Here is a 9,801-nt window from a genome sequence, read left to right on the forward strand (position 1 = left end):
GTATTGTAGAATTCTTACGTACCTCGTCCGCAAGAAGAGGAAGAGTAGCAAAAATGTCTCAATAGTTTTTGATATAAATAAATGTCGCGATAAGATACAAAAATGTACGTGCCATTAACCACTCAATATTTTGAATAACAATTTTTCTTTTTGACATTACATATATTTTAAATTGCTTTTCAAAATTATAAATAATTATAATTTTACGAATTGTTGGCAGAATAAAAAATTGTTAGCAATTATTTATATATAATTCGATGTTAATAATGTTAAAATACAATTACAAATATAAGTAAAGAAAAGAATCAGATAACTTTTTTGTTAAATAATCCCTAAATTATTGTTTTCGCTTTTTATACATCGATTTGCACTAGGTTTAACATTTATAAATAAATAAAGTAATTGAATAGCCAATGACTGTTAAGTTAATAAAAGAGCACGCGAGCAAATTCTGCACCTTCTATCATATTTTTGAAAGAAGCTTAAGGCATGGGTATCACAAACTAAACGGCGATAAAGCTTTAATTGCGGGAATCATGATTGCCAGGACCATTTCGTATATACGCCGTGTACCAAAGGAACGATTACTAACCACGCCTTACGCCGGCTCGGTCGTTTGACGAAGCTTCATCGGGGAAATTCATTATACGATTAGATAATTAAGTTAATTGACGAAGCGTAATGGAAGACGGGCGTCTTTACCAGTCGTAAATTTAGCGCTGAAGCCACATTACATCTTAGAGAGTTATTATGTCGCTCGCGAATGTTCCCTCTTCCATTTGCATTCACCGGATCAAACTTTATTTCGTTGACTATTTATCAGCAAAAGAATTCCACCTACTTTTTAACAGTTTATTATTTAATATATACGTTAAAATTAATAATGAATTACATTTAAATGCACTATTTTAACATGAGTAAAAAATTAATTTTTTTATCTTTTTAAATATAAACAAACACACATGCACGAACAAAGTAAATGTATAAGCCGCGCGAAAAACGTTGTGCCTTCAAATTACAAAATGTTCCGAAAGTAAAGATAAAATCGCGATTAGACTTAGCGGTCACGTTCCTCTGATGAACTCTGATGCAGCCTCCGTAGAATCACGCGCGATTTAGATTCAGATAGCGCACTGGATTAGCCCATTTATTTGAAATTAGGCAATTGGGAATTAGTTCATCTACTTTCAGGCAATTTTTAATCACTGTCGATCTCCGTCCGGGGCGGGTGGGGGCGGACTCGCGTTAAACGCCGGGGCGCGAAACGCCAACTATTTCCCGACTGCGGTGCCCTAATAACGGCGTTATAGTGTGCACGCGGCGTAACCGGATCGCGGATGACAATAGCGCCAGGTTAATTCCGCTCGGCGGCGGCGACGCGATTCCGTCGCTTTTTTTTTCCTTTCCCCCATTTTTTTTTATTCCATTCATTCCGACCGAATTGCAATCGGCTCGATTACGGGCGCATTCAGATGCCGGCGCGATGTTTCGCCGTGAGAATAACTTCGTCGCCTGTGTCCCTCTTGCTCCTCTTCTTCCTCTCTCTCTCTCTTTCTCTCTCTTGCACGTCTATTTTCATTTGTATCCGCGGAAATCACGTCGCTTGATAAAACTCTACGCTTGAGATGCGTCAATCGATACGAGGGTAAATCGCGTACGACTAATTTATCAGAAATTATGCCGGATTCATCAGCTGTCTGTGATAGATAGGAAACGATGCGAATATATCGAGTTATTATTCAGTATTCAGTAATAACTTCTGATAATAACAATTCTAATAACATCTTGATAATTACTCTCTAAATCAGAATTAGTGAAAACTCGACCAAATCAGTGAAAATACACTGACTTCCAGTGATATACATACTGATTATCAGTGTATATATTTCACTGACAATCAGTGAAATAAATACACTGATCTTTCAGTGACTATACACTAATTCTAAAGTGAAAATTACTGAAAGACACTAAATATTCACTGATTATCACAGTTATAAGTATGCCACTGTGAATCAGTGAATATCCACTGATTAAGATTTAGAGAGTACTTTTTATTCTGATTATTTTTTAAAATAATTCCTTTTTGCGTTGCAGAAATGGGTCTGTACAGATTTAGTTATAAATCAAATAAACTTTTAAACGCCATTTACATATACGAACACGCAATATTCTTTTAATTCTGCAATTATGATTATCTGCATAAGTGTCGCACATACAAAATCTTTGTAGAAACAGTTTGTCCTATATTTATGTGGGAATATAGTGCTTTTCGTTGCAATGCTATGCGTTTTCGATGCAAATGCATCATAACATAATCTGATAGTGCATAGATGCATATAAACATATATATGTAATGCTCGCTGCGTTCGTATGCCTGGCAAATACAATCTCCCAGACACACACCACTATTCAGGATATATGACATCATTATTTCCTGCGCGACTCATCTTTATCTCTCAAATTGGGACGCATTGAGTGCATAAAAAGCAGTGTGTTACCAGCCGGCAAAAGGCGACGCCCGTTTTATCACGGAAAAAGTAGAACAACCCTATCATTGTGGCAGCCATTAAAAATCTGATTTACGAGCGCGATATTGATGGCTCACATAAAATACTTCAATATTAATTGTATAATTTTGTCCGAATACATTTCGGTTCCGCGTTAAAACGTAAATCAGAGCCTTTTTGCAATAAAAAAAGATTAGAATCACGAATAATTAAAAGTTATTATTAGCTGTTATATATAATAAATGTGACGTTCTTGTTGAAGAGTAAAGTTAAATAATAAAATTAAATCGATAAAAATAAAATAATATCTCGATTCCGAGATTACATCGTTATATTATTTATCCGATAAAGTGCAATGCATTTACGAGTACATTCGACGCGATGGGAATCATTGGTAATGCGGACAGCGCGGTTTGCGATTTTCGAAGAGCCACAAATTGGGACACTGGAAACCGCGGAATCAACGAACGCGAGAGAGCTATTTATTAAGAATGAGTAGATGTACATTGTGTAAACGGGATGTGGCTTAAATAGTCGATGGAACGTTGCACATAATGTGAAAGACGAAAGAACGCGCATACCGATACTCGATGTGGTGGTGCTCTTATCCGAGTGCAAACTGCATGTACGGGGGGTGCTTTCAGAGAAACAAGAAATACAGCGACGGAAATAGTGGTGAGAACACACAAAAGGTACAATAGACGGTGAAAACTTTTCCGGGGGATGGAGGGGGGACGTGAGTAGTTGGGGGATGCGGTATTGAAACGCACATGCAGGCTCGCCGAAAGAATTCAGGTCAACGGAAAGAGGCCCGAGGGAAGTATAGGAGTACTCTTTTATCGCTTTGAAGTTTCCCGAAATTTCTAATCCCCACGCCTTTTTTATTCGATTACTTCGAATATTTTCAATTCTTATTTGTAGTCGCAACGTAAATCTCGTATGAAATGTCGGATAAAGTATTTAGAATAAAATTCCATAATTTTTAATGTAAGCGATAATTAACTCGTCTCACAGAATTATTTCACAGTTTGATGCAGTTCAGGCCTCTCTTCTCTTTCTCGCAGATTCATTTGTTGCGCTCGTTCAAATACATTTACAAATGAAAACATTGTTAATTACACGATTACGTGTATTAATCATTACAAAAGAATAATCGCCCGCATTTTGCACAGCACTCCCCACAGCGTTAATTGCACGCGACGCGCACTTTACTGTTGTACATTGCGTCGGATCCCCTCGAAACGTGATTGCGAAAATAATGCGAGAAAAATACAAAGTTCCATGATGCGTTCAACACCTGTAAATCTCACACAATGAATGAAACAGCGGAAGATCGTAATAAACGATGTATAAATATTTAAAACCAATAATTAAGCCATATAAAATATAGACTTAATTGCGATTTAACGAGTAACCTTATTTGTTTCATACGCACTTGACATTCCGCCTACTATAAGAAATGCTGATTAATATTGTCTAATAATAAACGTATCGCATTCTTAATCTGAAAGCGACATTCAAATTAGCGCAACACGAGACACATTAAAATTCAAATCAATTAATGAATTTATTGTCACACAAATGTAATTGTTATATTAATTATTATATTAATAATTTCCATCCCGGATCTTTTATTTTTCATCTGTGTTCAGTTTTACGATTATACTTTGAAAAGTACTAGAAAATGTTTATGTCAATTACAAATATTTTTGTGTGGTACGTAAGAAGCGCTGATAAGGTTGAGTAAAGTATCTTTACGTATTCATGCGAGACCAGACAAGCTCGATGCATGTTCTGCATTGCCAAAATTATCACACACGTGTAAGAAGATACGCCTAAAAGGGTATACATATTTATAGGGATCGCTTCGTATACGTGCCACCGCTGTGCCTGTTGAGTTTGCCTGCCTAACCAATTTCCAGAGCTTTTTACCTGTTGCTCCAATATAACCGTATTCAAATATCTTCGTGCGTTATCTCTTTCTAATGATAAATATTGAACGACGTTTGTACACGTTTGTCAAGTTTACGCTACACGCCACATGTCAATTTGCATACCATCCCGGCTGGCAAAATTATTTCATTTTATATTGCTTGTATAATGAGACTGTGTAGACTTTTAATTTATGGGAACTTGTTGAAATTCTTATCCGAGAACTGAAAAATCACCGGAACTTTCTCATTTTTGTTTTTATCGTCAAACTATAGATAGTTTTGAATAGACCTTCATAACTTCTAACGATTATGGTCAACGTCCGACATGATAAGAATAAAAATGACAATGAAGTTCCAGACATATTTTAATTCTTGGGAATTTACGAGAAATTTTCCAAATTCCATAGAATTAATTTTTTTTTCTTAAATTCAATATTTTCTCAAGAATTCCAGATAATGTTTATTAAAAATTGAAAAATATTATTTAATTTTAATTAAAATTAAAAAATTATCAATTTATACTTAACGAAAATAATATTGATATTTTTAGGATGTCTTTTTTTCAAGTTTATTTTTTGCATTTAATCGCGTTATATTTCCTTTTTAATTGTATCAATTATTTTAGGAAGAGGTAAAATTCTATTAATTACAACGAAATTCTAAAAATATAATGCTAACTTTAAGAGGTCACTAAAGCGCAATTCTGATTTTAGCGGTTAATGCATTATCGATGTTCAATATAAGATTTCCGAAACCGAATACCACGCTATGCAAGAATCTTCGCTCGATATCGTCAGCTTATCGTATTACGTGAGTTTAACGCTAAAACGGAGGAAAATATATTCAACGAAGCGAGAGCTATCCTGGGTTTATTCTGGCAATCTTCTTCTATTTCTTCATCGTGTTCCAGCAATTTGATTATTTGAAACATAAATGTGCCGATGAAAAATGTCAGTTTTATTTGATATAAAGAAATGGTTTAATTTTAAATACATATATACCTTACAGTTATATAGAGATAACGTTATCTTAAAGAGAGATTCTATGTTTACCTAATAAGAGGTCTTATCAACTTTTATTTTATTATTGCATCGCAACCTGTCCGATTCAATATTTTATAAGCTTTAATGGCGAAAATTACCTGAAATTTAGTTTCGGAAAAATTATCTTGAATACTCAGTCCCCGAAATACCGCGGGTACTAAAAGTCGAAAGTTTTAATGGCCTACCATCATCTCTCAAAGCCTGTCGTAAATAACGGAGTTAATGCTCTTTCCGGGCACAACGGCTTTGCCAAAATTTCGAAATCGATAAACGCGCTGAGCGAGAGCGTTTTGAAATTCCGGCACTTTTAAGAATCGCTTGCAGCATCAGCGTTTAAAGGTGCGAATGTTACGCGTAATCACTGCAGCTGCAGAGGAATGCTTGTCGCCAGTTTTTTTTACATCTTAAATCATTTGGCTAAAAATATCCTTTCTGCGATATGAGTATATTAATATACATTATTAATAGCAAAATCTATCTATACAACTATCTTTGTGAATATCTTTGTTTTTATTTTTTTGTCCCTCAAATTAAAAAATTTGACATTACGTTAAAATAAAGTTACGATACGCGAGTAATAAAATTTGCCCGGACGTACGTCGCGTACACGCAAAGTTCGCAATTTCCGGCAAAAACTCCGTCGGGTCGCCTTTGCGAGAAGCAGTTTGCGTGGGTCGTCGGAGTGTCGTACGAGACCGGGGGTGGGAGGAAGGGCTCGCGCGGGGGTTGCGCAACGAATCAAGTTAAACTTTAATCAGGCATAAATGACGGCGGAGGCGTAACTTTTAACGGGCCAATAAAAACGGGGAAATGAAAATCGTCAGCGCGCATACCGTGTGTACCGTCGTTGATAATGGCGCCGCAATGTGCAACGGATGGCCGTTTTACTGGTCACGTTATCGTTATGTCGCTTCGTGTGCCGTGTGAAATGGACAAAGGCGCTGTCAACGAATTTATGGATTCCACCGTCGATTAGAGAGAGGCCAACGAAGGCACGACGGGGAGGGAGGGGGTGGCCTTACCGACGACGTCGAATAATTTTTGTTGGGCGCGATCCTTTCGGAAATCCGGTTAGCTGGCAACCGAAACGCGGCGACCGATCGATCGTTCCGCGTCGTCGCTTTGCTATAAGGAGTAATGAAAGCAGGAGGCAGAAGGGCGGAAGGGTGAGAGGAGCGACGTGCCGATGAACTAACTTTACGGATATCGAATATTAATATCGAGATGCAGTTTAGAATATATGTATATATCTTTCGTCGTCCGTGTGATCTTAATTATTGTACAAACGTGGATGACACTTCGGTAGATGAAGAAGGATGAGTGTATTATCCGACTTCTTGGTTTACTCGAATGTGTGTGTTACGTTGAATGTTATTTTGGAAATTGTAAAAATTATTACAATCGCTGTTGCATCGACTCGAGTATAACAAGATGAAAGGAAATGAATATCCTTTCCGATTATTTCTTTGCTTTGATGCAGTACGTATCTTTGTAAATGTTAATGTATATATTATCTTAATTTAATTTCAGAATGAGATAAACAGGCACATTAGGGAAAGAATATGCTTTACATTTGCATTTTTCCTTAATATTTTATACAATCTTGTGTGTCGGAAGAAGAAAATAAAATGAAATCTTTAATATTCTTTTCGTTATTAACGATTATTGATATTTTCTTATTAGTTGGAAATTTTATATGTGATCTTTATTTATTTCACAAATTTGAAGGTCTCCAGTCAATATATAAATAGTTCTTTCTTTTCTAATAATATGTAATATTATTATTTTTCTATTTGTAACGCTAAGAACTTAATACTGAGGTTCCGAATAGAGATTATTATCTCATTTAGTTTCTCGCGTTTCAATACAACAGATAATGAATTTTATTAAACCGTACACTTATCTGTTAACAAATCAGCACGTATTATTTAATAACGTTTCGTGACTGCACGATAATCGCGATCGTTACGCTACTTTGTAAAACGATTTTGCTTCGTATAGCATGCATATCATAGACGATCTAAACGGTCGATACAATAACCTTAATGCATAAATGTGTAATTAATGGTTGCAGTGAAAATTTTGACACGTTCTGCCATAACGATGTTATATATTCCTGAAATCACACTGAAATTCTAAATTGCTGTCGATATTACAGGGATTTCAAAATGAATAAATAATTAGTCAGAGATCGAATATCTGATGTAACCCAAATGATATTCCGTTATAACAGAATTTAACAAGAAAGTGACCTTTTCTATAACATACATATTCAAATTCAAACAGAATGAGAACGAGATTTCATCGTCGATAAAATTCCATTCGTTCGGCACACATATACACGTATAAACGTAAACTCTCGTTTCAGAATTACTATATTAATATTGACAAAAAAAAAATCATTTGCGTTAATAACATAGAGATCGCAAACTGTAATGTGAATAATTCCAATAACTTTTATGTATTTTTATTTCTGTATGTCTCTTGATTGTATCTCTCTTTCTCGTGCATTTCATCGTTTTCGTAAGAGAACTTCTGCTTTTCTATAGACGGGCGTATCGTTTTTTGCGTTTGGGATTAAGCCAAACGATTTATCCAGCAAGTCTGAGAAAGATGCAGTCGAGGAAACCTTATCCGCCGGTTTCTGTACCATGGTATTAATTTGTGGCATCTTTTAGCTATCTATTTTAGATACCTTTTCCTCCTCCTCCCTTCCCCTGTCTCTCTCTCTCTCTCTCTCTTTCTCTCTTCAGTTGCGACTCTTTGTGCTCATGAGCTTAGCTGAGGTAGTCAAAGGTACGTCACTTAAAACTTACGTCATGGCAAAGTCCGCAACTTACATTTGAAGGCAAAGCTAGAGCGGACCGACAGAAGGCCAAAGGCTTGCGGTATCCTCGAGGGCTGCTTCGCGGATGCAACGAGTAGACGGCAGCAACGAACAAGAGAGGAAGAGAGAGAGAGGGGGGGGGAGGAGAGTAACGGTCGTCCCTCTTTAATTTGAGACACAGTGTGCACTCGTCGTCTTTGAAGCAGTCTCGCCCACTGTCGTGTAAGTAATCAGTTGAGCCTCCGTCCGGCACCGCTGCCACGACACTTGTATCCGCGTTGCCTCGAGACCAGTCTACCCTCGTCTTCGTAGGTCTCTCCTTTTTAAAGCTAAAAGAGAAACAAGACCCGTAAGAAAATCCGACCAGTCATTTTCGCAAGCGCTGGATATACTTGGCACTACGTATATGTTATTTATAGCTCGCGTCAACATAGCCGTTAATTTAAAATCGGTCTACAGTTAAAAAAATATAGAATATACCGAATTGAATTTTAATGTCATATTAATCGGTGATAAGATATGTCACGATACATATATACCTTCATAAGTTACCAAAAGTAGCGATGTAGAAATGGCAAAAGCAATCGCAATTTCTTTCTCGAACGGATGTAATACCGATATTAACTCGGGCCTTTTATACCACGAGCTGCTTTCGCGTAAAAAGCGTTGGTCTCCGCGGACCGAGACGTTCATCGATCTTCCGTGAATCACGGATCAACTTAGTCGCGGTATTCCCTCTAGTCTGACGCAAGTCTGACCTTTACCACTGACGCGTCTCCGGAAAATCCCAGCGGGCTGCGGAGCAGGAGGTATACGAGATAGGATGGGGGGGGGGGTTCGGGGTTCTTACCGGTTTCTCGGAACAAGGAAGCGAGGAGAAGGATGCGGCCTCTTGGCCGTCGTTCCGCTTTAATTTGCGACATCGTGTCGCGTTCGTGTCTTTGAAGTAGTTTCGCTCTTCGCCGCGCCCGTCGTGGCTTGCAGGGAAAGAGGCGTACAACGATGCCGGCCATTACGCAGCGGGGTCAGATTCAAAAATGCGTAGCCAAACAAATTATACGCGAATACATTTAAGACGGATAATTAAATTCGTGAAATAAAAATATAAAGTTTTAACTTTCTGTAGCTTTTTTTTTTTTTTTTTTTACGAAAGTACCGCACGGCAATCGGCCAATTGTCTGACGTAGATCTCGTCTGTTCTACTTGCGTGAATTTTTATTTTCTCAAATGTATTCGTATGCATTCGAAAAACGCTATATTTTTCGAAATTTGCACCGCAAGTCGAAAGCGTATAAAATAATTGAGCGCGGGCAAACATTGCCGTGATTTGCATGATTGCGGTAATCACGGAGGTATATACATTCGCGCTGTAATTATTTCGGAGAAATTTGTGGCCGCTATAACTCCATGCATAGGAATGGGACACAAAAGAGACGCGCGCGACCTCCTGGCCGACGTCGAGTGGGATGACGTGGAATATATCGGAATTA

The 9,801-nt window shown here is 37.4% G+C and overlaps 1 protein-coding gene across 1 annotated transcript in view; it reads left to right on the top strand.

Annotated features, from left to right (window-relative positions):
• The window catches only part of LOC105834882, a 105,228-nt gene that overhangs the window by 19,305 nt on the left and 76,122 nt on the right, over positions 1-9,801 (top strand). The gene's annotated exons all lie outside the window — the stretch shown is intronic.

This window comes from Monomorium pharaonis, chromosome 8 (genome assembly GCF_013373865.1).
Source record: "Monomorium pharaonis isolate MP-MQ-018 chromosome 8, ASM1337386v2, whole genome shotgun sequence".
Lineage (NCBI taxonomy): Eukaryota > Metazoa > Arthropoda > Insecta > Hymenoptera > Formicidae > Monomorium > Monomorium pharaonis.